Below are 19,334 nucleotides of genomic sequence, written 5' to 3'. Positions count from 1 at the left end.
CGTACTCATACTAACTACTTATCTAATAATGCTAACCCCACACTCGGTTACTACATTGAAATTTTTCATCATCGTCTACCTTCTTCAAAACAACGGTTCACATACCGTAATAATGTCAAACTTCCATACGCATGCGCCATTCGGGATCTTTCTCACGGAACCCTTATCTTAGCCCCTGAATCAATTTAGAATCCTGTAGGCCGTTTCAGCCTATCTCACTAACCTTGTAATTCCATCATACCATCAATGAAAAAAAAACTGACTTACCGTATCTTTCACTGCGCCGTAAACTTTCTCGCCTTGCTTCTTTTTCTTATATTTTCCAGGACAATTCCATTTTAAAGGAAAATATATCCACTCGCCCTTCTTGCATTTCTTCTTGCTGCATTCGATATAGTAGAAGCAACCAGCATCATGAATGTTTTGGTGCACTGACTAGCAGCGACCGGAACCACCTTCCCACCACCATCGCAGTCACCACCGATGGCACTCATTTCTAGACCGCCATACATTCAGCCTTTTGAGCGTATTCTAATACTGCTTTGCAAATATTTGCATATTTGTAACCCCGCTGCTTCCTCTAGTGGCTTGGGGCCTGGAAAGTATACAACTAAGTAAATGAGAGCATGGCTACAGGTAGACAATTTATCGAACAGCTCAAAAACAAGAAACGCGCTATGTCGTTTTTTTTTTCTAGGGGGGGGGGGGGGGGGTCTAAAATAAGGATTTTCCCCTTCAATAAAAATAAAGTAGGCCTAATGAAATAAAATGCCAGGACGCATTTGTAGACGGGACAGCCTCCCTTGGAACTGTTCTGTCTTCACACCTCCTCTCCTTTTTTTAAAAAATACTTGGTACGCCGTCAACATTCGACTTGCAAATTATGTTACTCATTAACCGAGAAGCTGAGTGGGATTTCGTCACTTCAAAGCTAGGTTTTTGTTCTTCTGTAGCTCGATCAGGGATAAGTGCGAAATCCTACTAAAGAAATTGCAGTTTAGCGCAAAGGGAGAAAGGTTCGTTTTCTGTTTTATTTGGTGCCTTGTTCAATGCCGGCCCCTATGCAAAGGCCTAACGGAAGCGCTTGCTTTTTCGTTAATTGCTCCTGTTTTCGTTGTTTTACATTTAAATTTCAGCCGCTCGTAAAAAAAAAAAAACCTGCGCCCACCTGCCTTGAGTCGCATGCGGCGCTGCTGTAGAAAAAGAGTACGAGAAAATTTACACCAGGAAACCGGCGAAATTTTCACGCAAGCACAAGCGCACAGCAAAAACACACGCGCGCACTTACATGTATCACTGAAAAGACAACGTTTGCTTTCCGTTTTCATCTCGATAACATCACCCTGATTTCCGCGAAGAATACCTATTTTGTCCCGAAATTCAGTCAGTGCGACGAACATAAATTGGAGGGTGAATTCTCTCAAAGTCATCAAGCTGACGGTTATTATGATGGATATATCATTCTCAGAGCCTTATTGCCTTTAAAGCTCTCTGAAACGGGATTTAGCGTGTTAAGTAAACACGCGCGTGTATATAGAACATGATCATTTCTGGCGAACACTGCTTCTCTGAGTTTCGCAGCGAGCCTTCGTGTCTCGACCAGAGACGGCGTGCTCGCTTCGGTGAGGGCTTGTCGGCGTGTGCCGTCAATACTTTCTTCATGACCTGCGTGGCGCGAGGACGCTGCCATTGCTAGCAAGAAACTTCAAGACAGCTGACGACGACGGTGAGCGCATGGCGCATTGAACTGTGAAGGCCATTAACGTAAATAATTTATTGGCAAGAAATTTACCGCACCGCCATGTGTTTGATAGCCCATGGCCTCGACAGGAGCACGACTGTGTCCTGTAAGCCGTTGACCTTTTCATTCTCCTGCTCCTTGTAATCATCGAGACCAACTGTGGTACGAAGGAGGCCTCCCCCCCTGACCTCCGATTGCCCCTGCCTTCCTCTAGCCGGAGTCACGTTACACAAGCAAATACTCTGAGCTCCTCTCTTCACCGGGCTCTCGGCCGACCCCCCTTAGGTTACCCAACATTCATCATCATCATCCTTAGCCTGACTACTCCAACTCCAGGGCAAAGGCCTCTCCGATGTCTCTCCAATTAAACATGTCTTTTGCCAGCTGCGCCCACCGTATCTCCGTAAACTTCTTAATCTAATCCGCCCGCCTAACTTTCTGCCGCCCCCTGCCACGCTTGTCTTCTCTTGGAATCCACTCCGTTACCCTTAAGGACCAGCGGCTATCTCGCCTTCGCATTACATGCCCTGCGCAAGCTCATTTCTTCCTCTTGGTTTCGACAAGAATGTCATTAACCCGCATTTGTTCCCTCACCCACTCCGCCCACCCCCGGTCTCTTAACGTTACTGGCTGCGTTGTCCTTAACTTAAGCTAAACCCTTTTCGTTGGCGTCCACGTTTCTGCCTCAAAGGTGAGTACCGGTAAGATACAAGTGTTGTATGCTTTTTTCTTGAGGGATATTAGTCAACTACCATTCATGATCTGAGAGAATCTGTCATATGCGCTCCACCCCATTCTTATTATTCTAATTATTTCCCTCTTACGATCCGGATCAGCGGTCACTACCTTCCCTAAGTAGACGGGTTACCCAACATTAAGAGTACCCAACTCTCACACTCTCATAGACCACTGTGCATTACACATGCTGCGCAGTGTCTATTTCCACTTTTTCATCTTCACTAAAATATCCTAAAAGAGGGCTTTCCCTTTTCTCCTAATGTTACGCATATCGCTTTCCTTTCTCCCGCTCGTTGTGGCAGTCTCGGCCCCATTTCTAGCCTATTTGTTAGCCTCCATGTTTCGATCTCACAGGCGAGTACAGAAGAAATACAGCTGTTACATCTGTCTCTTCAGACACGGGTATGAAATGTCACACAATGAAAAAACCCGACGTCAGCAAAAAATGTAAAAAAGAAATAATGAACAAACGCAAGATAGCTTACAGCACTTAAGTTTCGAAAGATAGGCAGGGGTATGTATAGCATGGAGCTGGTTTACAAGTACTCTTTAATTAGCTATGACTACCGACCGCAATTGCGACTCGTGTTGACCAGGATCTAATTTAGAGTTCTTGTAGAGGCATTACATCAGTTGATATTGGCGTTATAGTTACATGTCTACGCCCGCTTTTATTAAGGTTTTTGAAATTTTCTTTCTATTCGATTACTTTTCTCTAGTTTGGTTTGGTTTATTGGGGTTTAACGTCCCAAAGCGAATCAGGCTATGAGAGACGCCGTAGTGAAGGGCTCCGGAGATTTCGACCACCTGGGGTTCTTTAACGTGAACTGACATGGCACAGTACACGGGCCTCTAGAATTTCGCCTCCATCGAAATTCGACCGCCGCGGCCGAGATCGAACCCGCGTCTTTCGGGTCAGCAGCCGAGCGCCGTAACCACTGAGCCACCGCGGCGGCTTGATTGCTTTTCTCTAGACATTGCGGTTGTAACATTCAGCAAATGTTTAAAGTGAACGTAAGCTTCTGTATTAAGTTCCGCCTTTGATAAACTGAAACTTCGCTGTTTTTGCTAGGAAAAGGTTTTGCAAGCTCTAGTTATCAAATGATCAGATATATTTCTTGTTCTTATCATTCGCACCCTCGTGCCACATTAGCCGCGTGCGTGATCGTTCGAGCCGTAAATGACACACTTCGTTCGTTAGCATTGTTTAGAAATACGTGCTACTGCAAAAGTCTTGTTTGATGACCAAAACATAATCTGGTCCAGCCGTCAAGCCATCTTGATGCGTAAAAATATGCGAGGGCGAAGTTAAGACAAACTTTGTAAAGAACCTTTCAAGTTAGAACGTCGTAGTCGACCCGAGGATAACCGTCCTTGAGCACGCCTTATTTTTGGATTCCGTCAATCGCCCCTCGATTAAATGGTTCAGCATTGCGAAAACCAACTGTGATTTCACTCAGTCCACAATCTTCGAAAGTCATATGTTTCTTCTCCGAAACTCAATAGACACACACTCGGAAACGACCTTGGCAGGCGCAAGCAAACATGCTGAGTGCAGCCATTCAGTTGTTGTTCCGCGCATATCGATAGTCGTCGACCACTGCTCATGCTTCCGCCCCGCATCGTGCCGAAACCGTTCTCAGAAAAGAGCCAACAAGATGAAGTACATCCTATCGCCTGAACTTGTTCCCTGCCCTCAAGATGAGATGGTATAGAGAACGTACATGTGCGTTATCATACCCAGGAATTCTGAGCAAGCGAATTTTTCAACGGAAGTTTGGTTAGGAACTCAATTTTTTCATATATCGCAAGATTCCACTAAAACAGTCAATTCATCAGCAAATCTCCCCTAGGCAGGCTTTCTTTTTTTTGCTATTAACGTTTTTGCTATCATCAAAAACGTTCCCGATTGGTTTTCTATCGCAGTCTTAACTACTCGATGCGAGCAATGGACAAACTTTAAAAGATTTTGCTACGCATCAAAAGAGTGGACCATTACCTCCAATATTTCCACAGCAGTACCTTACAATATCACGCAGTTGCCGCACAATTAAAATTGATGTCCAAGAATCCTGGACTGGAGATCGCTATGTATTTTTGCACCTACGCGCGCTCGCGCGGACAACTACAAGTGAGGACAGAGAAGAGGTGTCGTCAGCAGCTGCTGGATGGCACGAGGGCGCCACGGAGATGAGACGCTCTTCTCGAATGCGCGAGCGAGGTATAAGCGCTCTCAGCAAAATGCTAGCGGCGGAAACGAATTTCAAAAAAAAGGAACTGGCCAAACCATGACCCTCCACTTTCTTCATTTCTTTCTCTTTCTTTCTCCCTCCTATTTTTTCTTCGTTCTCTTCCTGTTCTTCTCTCTCTTCGCTTGTCTTCTTTCTTCTCTTCTTTTTCTGTCTTCTTTTCGTCTTCCGGTTCTCTTTCTTGTCTTGGCTTGATTTCCCTTGTGGATTTTTGCGATAACTACTACAAGGGACTTCAGTTACACGACCACTCAGAGTGGGGTCCCAGTAACTTCTCTCGCCGTCAAAAATTGGAGGGAAGGAGATCACATCCAAGAATGGACAGTTGACGAGAAGATCTGGTCGGAGCCCTTTAACCACACCATTGCGAAGCTCTCCACAGGGTTCATATATCGAAACCCGCCGCTCTCGTTGGGCCATATTTTGGACCAATCACCTGACTCGCAGCATCCAGATGAGCTAACTGGCCTGGCATGATAAAAAAAATGGAGGTGATGCAGAAAAGTATAGTCGATCAGTGCGATTTATGCGGCAGAGTGTGCGTTAATATTATTGTTCCCCCTAGACGGAGCAACAGCTACAGCTACCACGGGTTGAGACCGTGCGAGCGGGTAGCGTGATCCAATCCGCCAGTCACCATGTGAAATGCCGTACCCCAACTCCGCTCTCCAGATTCAATGCAGCCACCTCAGTGTGGAACGGCGTAGCCCCTCTCGATCCTCCCCCAACCAATACCTGTAGTGTCACATCACTTCTTCGTATTCCCGCTCCCCCTCTCTCCTGAAAGTGAAGATAAGGATTTCCCTCTCCTCACTTTCGCACGTGCCACCCATCACCTCCCACCCTCTCTGCTCCTTTCCTTTCCCTCCATGTCTCCGAAATTAGAGGGGAGATTTCCATCTCTCCATTTTGCCACCTGCCAACCGACGCTTTAGACGGACGGACGGACGGATTTTTGCGACATGGGGGTTCTAATGCTTACGCAGTAAAGGAACTGGGTGTCACCAGTACCTGGCGGCCAAGTTTACAGTCGACCCGATCACCTGCTATCGCTCGAACTTTGGCCAGAGGGTATGGCTGCACTTTGATTCTTAACTTTGTAACTTGCAGGATGAAGAAACTCCCCGCGAAACACTTTGGATAAATACAAACGGCCTTCTTAACGTACGCAACCAAAATCGGCCAGCAGACGCCTTAACCCGCTCAGCTCCCGCAAGGCTGCGCCTGTCAGGGCATACACTGAGAGACAAATATGTTTAGTTTTTGTTTCCTTTTCTGCAACTTCCCCGAGCTCTCAAGCTCCCGCTGTGTCTGTCAAAGTCACAAAGCTTCGCGCCGTCTGTGCCTGATGACGCACGCTAGCGAGGCACCATTGATTTTTCGCTCCACCCGGAAAATGTAGCGACGTATAAGGGAAAGAGGACCTGCAGGAGCACGCGAGAGAAAGGGACAAGGCGCGGGAGATTGGAGACAAATTTTCCCCAATGCATGCACGCGACGCTGCTATCACCCCTACCGGCGCCCGTCGTTTTTTCATCATTACTCGGAGCGTTCCCCATCCACATAACTAACGAGCCATCCCCGTTGCAGCCGTAAGGCCAAAAGGGCTGGTGAGGTCTGGAACACGCGCACACTTGCTTTACTGTCGCATTTCTTATCTTGAAACAGAGCGCAGTGGCTACAGTTTCGTGTGTTGTAGTCTTTTCGACGAAAAAATAAAATGCTAGCGAAGAGAAAGTACGAGAAAACAGCTATATGCGCCGTGGCAGAATTAAGCGAGCGACGTTTCGTTACTTTTACAAGCGGTCAGCTCTACTGCCTAGTATGTGCGCCGCCACCCAATATGTCGCTCCCTCGCATGAAGTATGTAGTCGAGGGCCTTGGTGTTAAATAGACCGCAGCCATATGTCGTAAAACGCTGAGCTGGCGACTAACCACCGCCACTCGCCAGAAACGCAGAGGCGGCTTCTTACTCGGTCGGATGGCCGAACTTAGAGGTATAGTAACTGACAGGATGTGCACCTGCAGAGTTGAAGAGTTGAATTAAATGTAGCGCACATCTGACGTGCGTGAAAATTGGCCATCGTCCTCCCAGTTCTCCGCATTACAAAAATTGAGGCTTGTTGCCGCTGAAAGAGCTTCGACAGTTTGACACTTCACCCAGATATATAATTAGAGCTTGTTGCCGGGCTAGTTGGAAGGGTTTTTGATCATAAGAAGGTGCAGCATAAAACTACATTTTCATTCCGTTTTCCTCCCGTGAGATACCATTCTTTCATGTTACTTTGCCCCTCGACACCACGAGTCATCTTTGTGGTTTCTTTTTTAGATTCATTGGTCAGTTTTATCGCTTTTAGATACCTTTTGCTAAACGTGTTTTCTCTCATCGTTTTTACGGCCCCTTACCTAATGCTGACGTCTACAGCCGCTGATAGGTGTTGTGGCGATGTGCCTAATATTATGCATGTCTTCCAATAAAAGAATGAATTACCAGTAGCGCGTTTTGTGTTGCGCCTTCTTATGACCAAAACACTCATATGTACTTTATAGATTTTGAGTATAAAGACTGAATTTCAAATCTGCGCGCAAGTCGGAAAACTCCCATCAGCCGCAGAGCGCAAGCACTTGCGCGTATGAAATTGCTGCTAGCTTTCGGCCGGAGTACCTCGCCGTCTTTTTAGCTGTCCACCGCAATGTCCCTGCTGCAGACATTGAACTATTCATTCGGATATAGCAACCCCGGCACGCTACACAAAGTTCAGAACAACCTGAGATCACTATGAAACCATTAAGTAATCTAAGAAAATAACTATGAACATCGCCGTGACGACATAAGAAAATATCCCCGTACCACCTCTGTCACTGGCATATTTCTCATCACACCCTGGATACGTGCCCTTCGCCGCATCCACCTCAGTGCTCTCCTCCCCGTTACCCGTTTTGTATTATACCGTCTCTAACCCTTCCCTGCATGCCCCGATAGCCCCGAACCCAGCATTCCCTTTCCCCTTGCCCCGTTGCCATTAAGTTTCTACATTATACTCTTCTCCTCACACGTGCCAGGCTTGGCTGACCTCTGACCAGTTGACGGCACATCTTGCTGACACCTAGTGTTGGGTTTGGTTACAGCTTACTCACTCTCCCTCTATTCCTTTCGCTCCCTTGGCTACGGCTTCAATGAGCAGCCTCCTGCGGGTACTTGGCATGCCGTAACTCGTTTCAAATAGTAAGGGGCTTCGACGACGCTTGCTGCGTTAAATATTCACCTGATGTTTGAAAACTCCTTAAAGGTGGGCGCTCATTCAAGCAAAGCGCATGCTCGGCACACTGTGGTTATCCATCGGGCGTCGCTGCCACGTGATCGTGCTTTCGCAGAGGCTTACTTTCGCCTCGTCAACAATCAACGCATCTTCAGCAGCACCAAATGCCCCGTTTATAGGCCGCAGAAGCTCCGTTACGGCCTTGGGCAAGGACTCTATTCAGTCGCCGCCAGACGAGGATCGGGGGGCGTTTGTAATGGTACGTGAAACGTCTGCTCACTCAAACGAGTCCAAGCATTGCAAGACAGACAGACAGAAGAGAACACCACTTCTTTTCACGCGGCCGCATACGGTTCTCCGCTCCTGAAGTTATCCGTGCCGGGCTCCGTTAGTTTCGTCGCCCGTGTACGCTTCCCTCGCTTGCATTAATCAAAAGTCTGCGGCGTGATCCTCTGCCGCGCCTATTCTTCCTTTCTATCTATATTTTCCTTTCCGCTTTTCTGGCGCAGGAGGTTTGTCTTTATTCTGTCTCCGCCCACTGGCGAGCATCAATTGTTGCGCGCGCCGTTCCCGGCGTAGCTTCTGCGAGCGCTAATTACTCCGGCCGGCTTTTCTTCGTCGAGCTCTTTTCACAGCGGCGTCTCTCCTCAGCGAGTCGGTACGAGCGAAACGCCGCTTCCTCGCTCGTCTTTTGTGGCCCTCCGTCACCGATCCCCGCAAAGACGCCGACGGCGGGCGTCTTCGTATAGCCACCGTTTCCACTAGCAACACGCGCAGTCGGCTACGCACCGCTCTCACCCTTCCTTTCCCCGCTCCGTTGGTGGAACCGCACCGCCCCGTGCGGCCATTTTTGGTTCAGAATTAACACTAACGATCTAGCGGCAAAACGTATGTTTGATGGCCTTTTTATTTCGTATGCATTGGTTACGGAAAGCAACCTTTGTCCCTCGTGCTGGTGCCTAGGTATAACTACGGACGTTAGCAGGCTATGAAATGTTCTACTTCGCCCTTTACTGCCCAGTAACGAGAATTCGCCACATACGGCTTAAACGCCATATGCCCATTACTGCGTGGAGCTCGTACAGTAAGTGTGATTTCAACATGTTCTCAGTAACCAACGCCTTCCGATCAAAACATTTGGCGTCACTGGGAGCAAGCTGTGAAAAGTGTGGTTTCTTCTCTTTTTTTTTATGTTTTGTTCCATTTGCACTGTTTTCCACAGTTGTGAGAAGAAAAGGGGGAAGCGAACATAAGACTTCCAGCCAGAGTCGAACAATTCCTCATTTCTCGTTTCCTCGCATTTTTTTTAGAAAAAAAAAACAGCAAGACATTTGTTGGATCAAAAAATGTTTACTGCTTCGGGGCTTTTGAATTGGTTTGAGACCCTCGTTTTGATCTTTCAAATTTCTCGGACTAGCTGCTCAAAATGAACCTAATCCTATCTGTTGGTAGTCGGCGGCATACCCGTTTCTCAAATTTAGCAACGCTAAGAAAATTCTGATATTGGGTTGTGAACGTGGTTACATTAACGAATCTAATGTAAAACTAGTGATTTTACACATTGACTCCTTCGTAATTTGGGCATTAAAGGGTAAAATTAAAGAACGTGTAGCTGTTAATTTCTATCTCTTACTTTTGCATCCACTTCAAAACTCCGAGCTGTATGTGCAGGACTTTTGGTCCGGCTTATAATTCTGTCACCAGTCAAGCCTCCTTCCAACGGCAGTTCACAAGTACCGCGTTCTGAGCGGTATGGTTTCAAGGGTAAACGTGCATTCAATTCTAAATATGTAAATAACTGAAGTGATTGTCATCCTATATGTGGTCTAAATGCAATCATTACTGCAATTTAGCGCACTAGAACAGAATTGATGCCGTACGTGAGCCATTCTGCGAACTACATTGTTCAGAGCAGCACGAGTGCCAATTAAGCATCTTGAAAAGGAAACTGCTTCGACACAAGGCATATGGACGATAAACAGATGGTATTGAACAGGCAGTAGTGAACAAAAAGATGTATTTTCATTTTTTGTTCCGTACAAATTCAAAATACCACAAATATAAAAGACCTATTCGCTGTTTCTGAGTATATTATGATGTAATAATGCCCGCTTCTTCCGTATGAAGTTTTTGGGGGCGTAACTGTTTGGCTTCAGTTCGTTTTCCATTTTTGTCCTGTCATGGGCACTTCTCACTGTGTTAATTTTCCGTCTGTTCTAAATTATTATTGACTTGCTTTCACACTCAGGTGACATTCTGCGGTTACATGCATTACTGCATATTTTTATAAGCAATGGGCGGAGTGTGAGGTTAACATAACGTCATTAAGAATGCTCAGATAAAAATTATCCGCAGCCACAACTATTAGATAAAACACCATCAGCTTCCACCGGATTTTAGAACACTGCAGTCCACGCCTCCGCAAGTTTTGAAGAGATATAGGTTCAGATGAGGTTTGGTTTCTCGATATTCGCAGGAGACAAGCCAGATCGACCAACTAAGTTGCCGATAAAGACATTGTACGCTCGAGCCTAAAAAACTCTAGGCTGACTGTTATCGACATTTCAGAAGAATTCACCCTGTTATCAGGCTCTACAGAAACTCCATGGACTGTGAGACGCCGTGCGCAATGTGCTGACCTAAACGACAGGAGCCCAGCTAAAAATCCGAACATCAGTGAAAAGAATTGGGGTCTAAGAATGATGTAGGTAAAGGAACAGGTGGTGTGGATAGGCGACGAATAGAAAAGAGTACTTTCAGTACAAGAATCGAATTTCTTGTCGTGTGGAAATGATGGGATTCGTTGTATACGTCGCCTCAAACACAATGTATATAGAACTCGTCATCACCTTCCCGCGTGAAACAACACAAGCGGGAGCGTATCGGAATGGGGCTGCTTCTACGCTCATGAAGTCTGTCTTCTTGAGTGAATTCAAAGTACCATGATCGCAAAGGTTTATTACGGCATTCTTGAAAAGGCTGTGCTTCCATAAACACGCAAAAATCTGCGTTCTGGACGTGCGTTTCAACAGAATTACTACCCGAAGCACTCTTTTATGTTTGTGAAAAGTTGGATGAAGAAGGCGATGGACCTTACGGAGTGGCGAAGCCAGTCTGCTGAGATAAATTTCAAGTGGACATTTGGATGAGCGTCGCACGTCGTCCGAGGGACAAAAAGTCATCATCGCCGAGCAGAAAGTCGACCAGCGGCTGAAAGACGGGCGAAACAAAGAATAGACATTCATTGTCAGCTTCCCGGACTCCATGTTTTGGCACTGTCAAGCTGTGATCGACGGAAAAGGCTTGCGTGCGAATTACTGACGGCATTAGGTTACTGTGGAAACGTATTCTTTAAATCGTTACCTTATTTTGTAACAAACCAAATATAATCACCGATACCTTCACGCAGCGCAGAAACCAGTTCCCCAATAAACTTGCTGTGGGAACAAAATGTCGTCTAATGTGATGACGAACGTTGGTTGTCCCACCAACGTCGCGCGGAAAACTAAATTCGAAACACTGAAATATCGCATCTTTTTGTACACTACTGTATAATCAGAACGAAAATACAGGAAAAGTGGTCAGGTGTCAGCTATAGCACTTCCGGTCATTAACCGCATAGTAGTGAGCTTAAAATATATCTGCCGAATTGGAGAAATGAGGCGTGATGACGCATACCTATCAGGTCAGCCAACAAGCGCTTTGTGCTTAGGCTGACCAGCAGATTTATGTGTATGAAAAAGTGGTGAATAAATTGTGTTGTATTGTAACTGTATTGTAAATGTAATAAAAAAAAACTGAGGTATTTTAGGTGCACACTCGGCAACTTTGATGCGTCTCCAAAGAGAAAATAATGGGGCTCAAAACCTCGTGTGAAGTCCAAAACTCGACCGGCTCGATCACGCGTTGCACTGATATGCGCATATATCGTCCAAAGCGCACATTTCATCTCGTTTCAATTTCTCACCCTAAAAACTGAAACGAGCATTAGTTGCGGGGAAGGCATCACAAAAACATGATAAAAGCACCAACACAGTGGCATCACAATTTAAAAATAATAGTTACTTAAAATAAATAAAAAGAATACAAGGATAATTTCTTTATTATCACCAACTCGGAAAAAAAGAAACAGTAAGCGCGGTGCACACAAGAAACAAACAGTGGTAGCCCACTCCCTTTTTATAAAATGAAAGACAGCCAGAGGACAGCTTACTCTCTCTTTGCTGTTTTCTGTTGAGAGTGGACGCATGTAAGAGTGTAACAATAAACATAAAAACAACGGCTATTTTATGATATGGCCCTTAAGTGAAAGCTATGGTATCTTTTTTTTTTCCAGTGACATGAGGCATTTAGTGCAGAACTCGAACCATATCAACCATCAGGGCACCAAGCGTTGATGTCGTACAATAGCATTGCACTATGCCAAGGAAAAAACGTTGAATAAAAGGACAAGAGAGTACACACTGGACTTCGAGCAAAAACTCGTGCCTTTCTGTTGCAGCTAAGGCAAGCTCCTAAGATAACACCTAGCTTCAACAGTCACAGAGGGTTTCAAGTATACAAGATAGCACCAATTCTCTTGGGTTTGCGGCACTACCTATGGACATCGAACTAAACATTTATAGCTTTCACGTGCAACCACCGTGTACGGTTGACGGGCGTACTCTTAGTGAGGGAACACGTGAAACTGGTAGTCAGGCGTTAGGTGGACGTATAATTAATATTAACGGCCAGTCACCAAGAATTCTGCACAGCGGTCTTGTTCCCTCATTTTTCCACCGTGTGGCGCATGACAAGAAACTATCGGCTGCATTGCTATCTAAAAAAAAATGCGCGGCGATACTAAGGTTTGATTTAAAAACCTATTTATCTGCGCGGCGTAGCGTACGGCCTCTCAAATACGGCGCGACGTATGCGTGTGTGTAGTAGACACCGTGACATATCACTACAACGTGAAATCTCAGTTTTTGAACAATTTCCCTGTTTCGACATCTCTGCGGACCTGGCCGGACATCTATGCGGACATCTATGCGGACGTCTATGCGCACCTGTATCTATGCGGACCTGGCCCATTGCCTCTTCTATTGCCCGGCAGGCTCAGCAGTCGGGTTCCTACCCCCCACCTTCTTTATCCATCACCACCTGGCTCGACTGGCTTGGCGCTGAAGGGGAAGAAGAACAGCGACTTCTGGTCGCCCAGGCGGTCGACATGCTCGGCCTATAAATTATGGTCGAATAAAGGTCTTTTACTACTACTACTATGAAAAACCCAGTCCTTAGTATATTTGAAACCCATTGGGAAGAAAACGATTGAAGCCCTACATACTTCAAAACTCGCTCTTTTGTCACCTGAAGAAGTCTAAATTTTGGTCGTTTCCGTAGACGGCCATTGTTCAAAGTTTGAATCGTTTTGAAACAAACGTTAAGTGAGGTATCGAGACGCCGGCCCGTTCTCTGTACGAATAGTTATATTCGTCATATTTCCCACTGAGGCAAAATGGGCCTCTAGACTAGCAGCGCTAACTAAGACCTTATTGTAAATTGTGAGGTATTTTTTGCCCAAAAAAAGCTGCAAACCAAACTGCCTCCTATCGCCCCTCAGGAAGGAGCCGAGCCGGTTTTGGCTAAAGACATTTCACAATGTACTACAAGTTATTCACAACCGTACAGGCAATTCTGTAAAAATTTTTCCCTTTTATCTAGGAGTTGCCTATCTTGGAGTTGTCCCAAGTTCCTAACAACGGGTATGTACAAGTACTAGCACAAACTATAAACAAAGAATTTACGAAAATTGTGCGTCCCCTGTTAATGTTTTTCACCACTGTATGTAGTCGAAACCTCGTTTTCAACCCGCACGCAAATTTACTGTGTTTTTTTCTTCACCAATAGATCTGTGTTCATAAGGACGACGCAAACATATCCCTATTAAATGTGAAGGCCTTGGATTCGTCTCAAGCGTGCGTCAAACCTAACTTTGCAAGTAAACAGCAGCCAACATAACAATGCGCACCATTTGATCATCTCGTGGTAACAGCAAGAGTCAGGTTCTCGCATACAAAAAATAAAAGCAAACCTGTGACAGGTACGAGCAAAAATTCTTTATCGCAAGGATAACCGCAAGGGAGCACGAAGATACCTTACACTGCTCTGAACCGCCTGCGACTTCCACTTTTCTCAAAGTAGCAGGAAGCATACATTGTAATAACGTGTTTCTACAACTGAAAAAAAAATAGCCTCCGTGGATGGGTCCGTGATATTGCTCAGTTTGGTTCCAAGCCTTTTTTTTTTTTTTACACCCTCCTGTGCGGTAAAGCTCTTGCCAAATACCTATGATCATGGTACCCGTAGTCGTCATGTTTCCTACACGCAGCTCCGAAGTGCTGTCTGGGTTGTGCAAATGTACTATCAGCGTCAATTGAAACGCGAACAAGCCAATTGAAACGCGAACAGCACAACTCGCAGATATTATACTAGGGAGGCAAAATACAGGAGCAGTTGATTTTGACATCGAAGCCGAAAAGACCGCTCTTCTGAAAGGTTAATAGGCCACCCCTGTATTTCATTTCCAGCCTCTAATATGCTTGATTTTTCGTGCTCGCGTTTCAGGTGTTTTGTTCGCGTTTCATTTGACGCTGATAGTACACATCTGTGAGCATTATAGTGGTCTCATTTTGTCTGCAATACCTTTTTTTTTTCTTTTTTCGCTGCGGACGAAACATATGCCACCAACAGTGGAGGCTTCCCTCCACCTGTAGTCCTTTTATGTGTCGATTATTAATTCAGAGCATAAAGTGAACGGATTACATGTACGGTAACATGTGTGCCGAATTAATGCCTCAGATCTCTTCTCTCTCATCCGTCATCATCCTTGTCATAGGCGATATGCCCCAGCGCGAAAAGTCGGGTGACAGCCTGCCACAAAAGATTAATTCTGAACGCGCCTTTCGGGAGAGCAGAAATTAATTTCGGTGAACTTTAACATCGAAAGAAGAAATCAGGAACGAACGCCTTATCTGCCCAGACGCCAAGTGACGCTGATTCGAGCGTCACCTTTATAGGGCAGCGCTGTCACTTTCATTCAGACAGCGTACTGTCATATTGCGAAGGGTTGATAATTAGATCGATAATAACCTTCAAATCAGCTAACTGATACTTTAATAGTCATTATTTTTTTCTTCTAGCAGTCAGTCGCTTAAAATCACACACCAGCCCACGAAAGCCGAGCTTGTCCGCTTAAAATTCTGCACACACTTGTGGAACAAGGAATCAGTCTTCTACAGCAGCCATCTTCCGTCATAGCAGGCCTTTAAAAAATGCAATGGTGAAAAAGCCAGCCTGCGCTGTTCGAGAAGAGAGACGAGAACGCGGCTGTGTTGTAAAAACACCGTCACAGAGGTCGTCCTTTCGATGACTTAAAATGTGAAACCATGCGTCAAAAGTGACAGCTCAATAATCAGCAAAATGCTTAGTTCCATTTTTATTTGTTCTGCATACAAGTCAGCAAGACCGATTAATGACGTAAAGGCTGGCGAAGAATCGGGTTAAACATTTTCGTTCCTGATATTTAGAGGATTTTTTTTTACAATTTCAAATTGCAGCAAGCACTTACTTTTAAATGGACTCAAATCTATACGCAATGCCGTATACGAAAAAAAAAGGCAATCATACTGTTCATCTCCGTAGCGCGTAAGAGACGCTGACTCATGAGCGCTGCCGAAAACCATGTGCTGAACAGTGTCTGCATCAAATCCAATACGTTTTGCAATATCGTCTGGCTTTTTTCTGTCGCTGCGGAACGATCAGGCAACGACCTCTTGCAAGAAATGGCGCAGCTAAGGGCACAGTTTCTTTCGCATAACTCAGCTGGTGTGGCAAAGCATGCATAAATGCCGGCAAACTTGAGCAGCTTCTCAAAATCCGACTGCCGTATTATACGCCTGAGACGTGCTGGAGTTGTAGCCGGCCTTCGTTGAAGCGTCTTAACATAGAACTACCCTCACTTGATTTAGCATGTACGGAGCTCACTGCGCCTGACACGGACGTGCATGAAACTCTGAACACTCCTGCGCGGCAGATATCAATTTTAAATAAACCCTACGCTGAGTGGGGATGGAGGCGATACATCTTTGGAATAAGTGCGGTGCTGCCGCCTGAAAATTTAAGCTTCAACGGCTGGCGAAGCAAAGAGATGCTCAGCTTGTCAGATTTAATAATGACCACACATGTAGGCCGTCGCCTCGCTCTTTGTTGAGAACTGTCAGAGGGAAAACGTTAGTCGGCCTACGGTACCACTTCCTCGTATTTATTTGCAATATATTTAGAGAATTCTGTGGGACTTTTTTAAAAAAGGCGATAGTGATACGGTCTAGAAAACGCAGGGCACCGCATCACGGCTCTGACAGACAGCTGTCTTCGATTTGTTCAGGAGAAGCTAATGAAGACAAATTGTGCTTCTACTTGTATGTTGCCTCGCTCTTCTCGAGCGTCAATCGTTTCTACTTCGATCAGCAGGTGCCAGCATTATACGGGAGATTTTGTTACGCCGCAACAATTACCGCAAGAGTCCATCTTTTCTTGACGCTCATTGTAGCGCAGCGACAGTATGACCACTGCTTCATGTACCAAGGAACTTGGTGAATGGTTCTTCTGGAAAACTGGCTTTGAACACGGAACAGTTGCGCTGGAATTTAATACCTGCGCTTGTTTTCCTAATTCTTCCTTCTTTACTCTTTCCTTCTTACCTTCTGCTGCTCTGTAAGCAAAGTGCCACTTCGAACGTAGCAGCCCTACAGTAGTCAGCTTTTTGGGAGGTTCTGCTGACATTTACAAAGACTATCTCAGTTTCTCTCCCCTTGCCTATGTACGACTTGTGATTTGATGTCACGGGAGACTGACCGCGGGTGCCGTCTGCTCGAAATACAGAGTGACCTGGGAACGGGCGAAAAGGCAGCCCAGTGAGCGGCGAAATGTAACACGCTTAGAGAGAGGGCTGCCGAACGCTTCTTGTGCGAGGAAGGTTAGCAGACGATTGAAGAAGAAGCGGATCGAACAGAAAAGCGGACAGACAACAAACTACAACGTCCCGCAACGCTGTTGCGAAACTGCCCCTTTCCTGGCCTCGACCCGCGTCATTAATTTCAAACGTCCAATGGTCCGTAACTTTTCCGTAGGTGAGCAGGGCTAAGCCGTGATGTAAGTTAGGAAAGACTTCGAGCAGAGCGGCCCCAGCTTTTTTCGACCCGTCGCCCGGCGTTGTCAAGCTTCGGCCGGCCTGTCCCGCGCTCGGTGGGCCAGTACCCGGACACGGCGCAGACGACACTCTCGGTGTTGGGCGCGAGAGGAGGAGGAGGGGCACCCGACTGGCGCTCTCGCGGCCCTGAGTCCGTGCGAAGCCGGCGGAGTCAGGGCCCGAGTGCGGGTCGCTTCGGTGCCGGCACACTCACCCGGCGGCGGGGGGCCTGGGCGAGCCGTGTGGTGTCCGGTGTGAGCGTCCGCTCTCAAGCCATCCATGGAGGAGCGGCGCCTCGGGCCGCTAGTCCATGGCCGCTGGTTCTTCTCCCAGTGGTCGCCGGTGCGCGTCTTCCTCCTGGCGAGGAAAGGTGCCGTCGAAGAAAGCGTTCGGGGAGCCGCCGCGTGCGCGAGCGCGCGCAGAGTTCAAAAATCCGCTCGAGCCGGCGCGGCGCTGGGCTCTGCGCGATTCGGGGTTCCGCGCGCCGGGCGCTATTCGGTGCTCGCGGAGCGCCCCCACCGGCGCCGAGACGCCCGCGGCCGCCGAGCGGAGGCGCCACGAGGTGGGGTACGCCCACGCACCTCTCGAGATGACCGCTGGCCGCGTGGATTTTGCGCGCGAACATCACTCATCACGCGCGGGAGAGGGGTGCAAACCCTGATACCAGGCTCCACGGTATAGTGCATAGCGCGGCCTCGGGACGAGGGCACGGAGACACCTGGGAAAACTTCAAGAGGGTGTTCAAAGTTGCAAGCGCGGAGCGCGATCTGAAGCGAAAACTAAGTGCACGCGCAGTGACAGGTATAGTGCACCCACGTCTGATGCGAACCTAAGAAATTGGCCTCAAACGCGACCACGCACTGTGTGACCTCGGCGCTCGTTTCCTGCGGTGCATTCGTCCGACGCAAACTGAGAGTGAAAGCTGTTTAAAAATGTGCCCGAGGGAGCTTAAAGAACATTCAGATTTATCCAGTATCAGCATTTCATGCTGACCGAAAGGTCGCTGGTATCCTGCACGAACGACGCAAATGAATCTTAGTGAACTACAGTCGGCGCAGTCGTTGTAAAACGTGGGCGAATTTGTTACGCAAAATAAAAAGCCTGAAATAAAAGAAAAGAATGTTGCAGGTCTTTCAGAGCGGTGAAAAAGCTGCAACTTGCAGGCCTCCTTCACTGGGAGAGCGGGTGCTGTGACACTGCGAGTGAGCAGCAAGACAACACTCTTAATTTCTATCCAGGCAACTTTTGTCCCATGCCACTACGTTGTATATTTCACACAATGCATCGCCATTGACGTGGACGGAGTCTGCAGAACGAAGGCAGCAATGTCAGAAGAAGGAGCCCGCTGCGGGGCGCGGCTGTTTGAAAAGGCAAAAAAAAAAATTTGTAGGTGATGAAAGATGAGGAAGACGAGCATATACAACACGGAACGCGAGAGGCTACCAGGCTTATCACACCATACGTAGACAGAATTTTACCTGAGAAAAATTATACAATTCCTTCTGATATTTTCATGTGGTATTTTATAACCGAAGCGTGGCCTTGTAACCGAAGCGTGGCCTTGTGGTAGAGCATCCGCCTCGCATTCGGGAGGTGCTGGGTTCGATCCCCAGTGCCGCCGGGTACCCGCCGGTTTCTTTAATGGGTACAAGGTTTCCCCTGGCCTGGTGCTCGGCTCTTCTAGGGTGAAATGCTTGGGAAAAGGGTCTTAGACCAAACAGTTGCCTTGACGGATGAGTGATAAGTTCCCCCGGCAAGCAACCATAAGTCCGCCTCGTGCGGCATAAGCCCAATTTGTGGCCCTTTTTTCATGTGGATGAAAATATCCGATCTGTTGAAGAGCCATGTGCTGGACCGACATGCCGAGCTCCAGTGACCGACGAAGACTCTGTCCCGAGAGCAGTGTGCTTTGGTGCGGGCAGTACTGTCTAGCGCGATTTCAAGGTTATCATGTTCGTTCCAGGTGAAAATGACGAACAAATTTTCCGTGGCGTCATGGTCACTTAGTCCGCGACAAGCATGACAGTGAGGATAGCGGAGCCCTTCGGCTAGCTGAACTCAAGCACTGGTTGCAGGCTTCTTGCGAAAATAAGCGATGCTAGATTAATTTATTCGAA

General features: G+C 47.0%; 1 protein-coding gene across 1 annotated transcript in view; it reads right to left on the bottom strand.

Moving 5' to 3' along the window:
- Nucleotides 1-17,660, bottom strand: part of LOC149349731 (uncharacterized) — a 555,241-nt gene extending 537,581 nt beyond the window's left edge. The window contains exon 1 of the mRNA XM_089578770.1: nucleotides 17,432-17,660. The gene's annotated coding sequence lies outside the window, so the exon portion shown is untranslated. The remainder of the gene's footprint in view (nucleotides 1-17,431) is intronic.
- Between the last annotated feature and the right edge of the window lie 1,674 nt (nucleotides 17,661-19,334).

This window comes from Amblyomma mixtum, chromosome 3, assembly GCF_055824585.1.
Source record: "Amblyomma mixtum isolate Tamu chromosome 3, ASM5582458v1, whole genome shotgun sequence".
NCBI lineage: Eukaryota > Metazoa > Arthropoda > Arachnida > Ixodida > Ixodidae > Amblyomma > Amblyomma mixtum.
The sequence above is the reverse complement of the archived record's forward strand: the minus strand, read 5'-3'. Positions and strand labels throughout refer to the sequence as shown.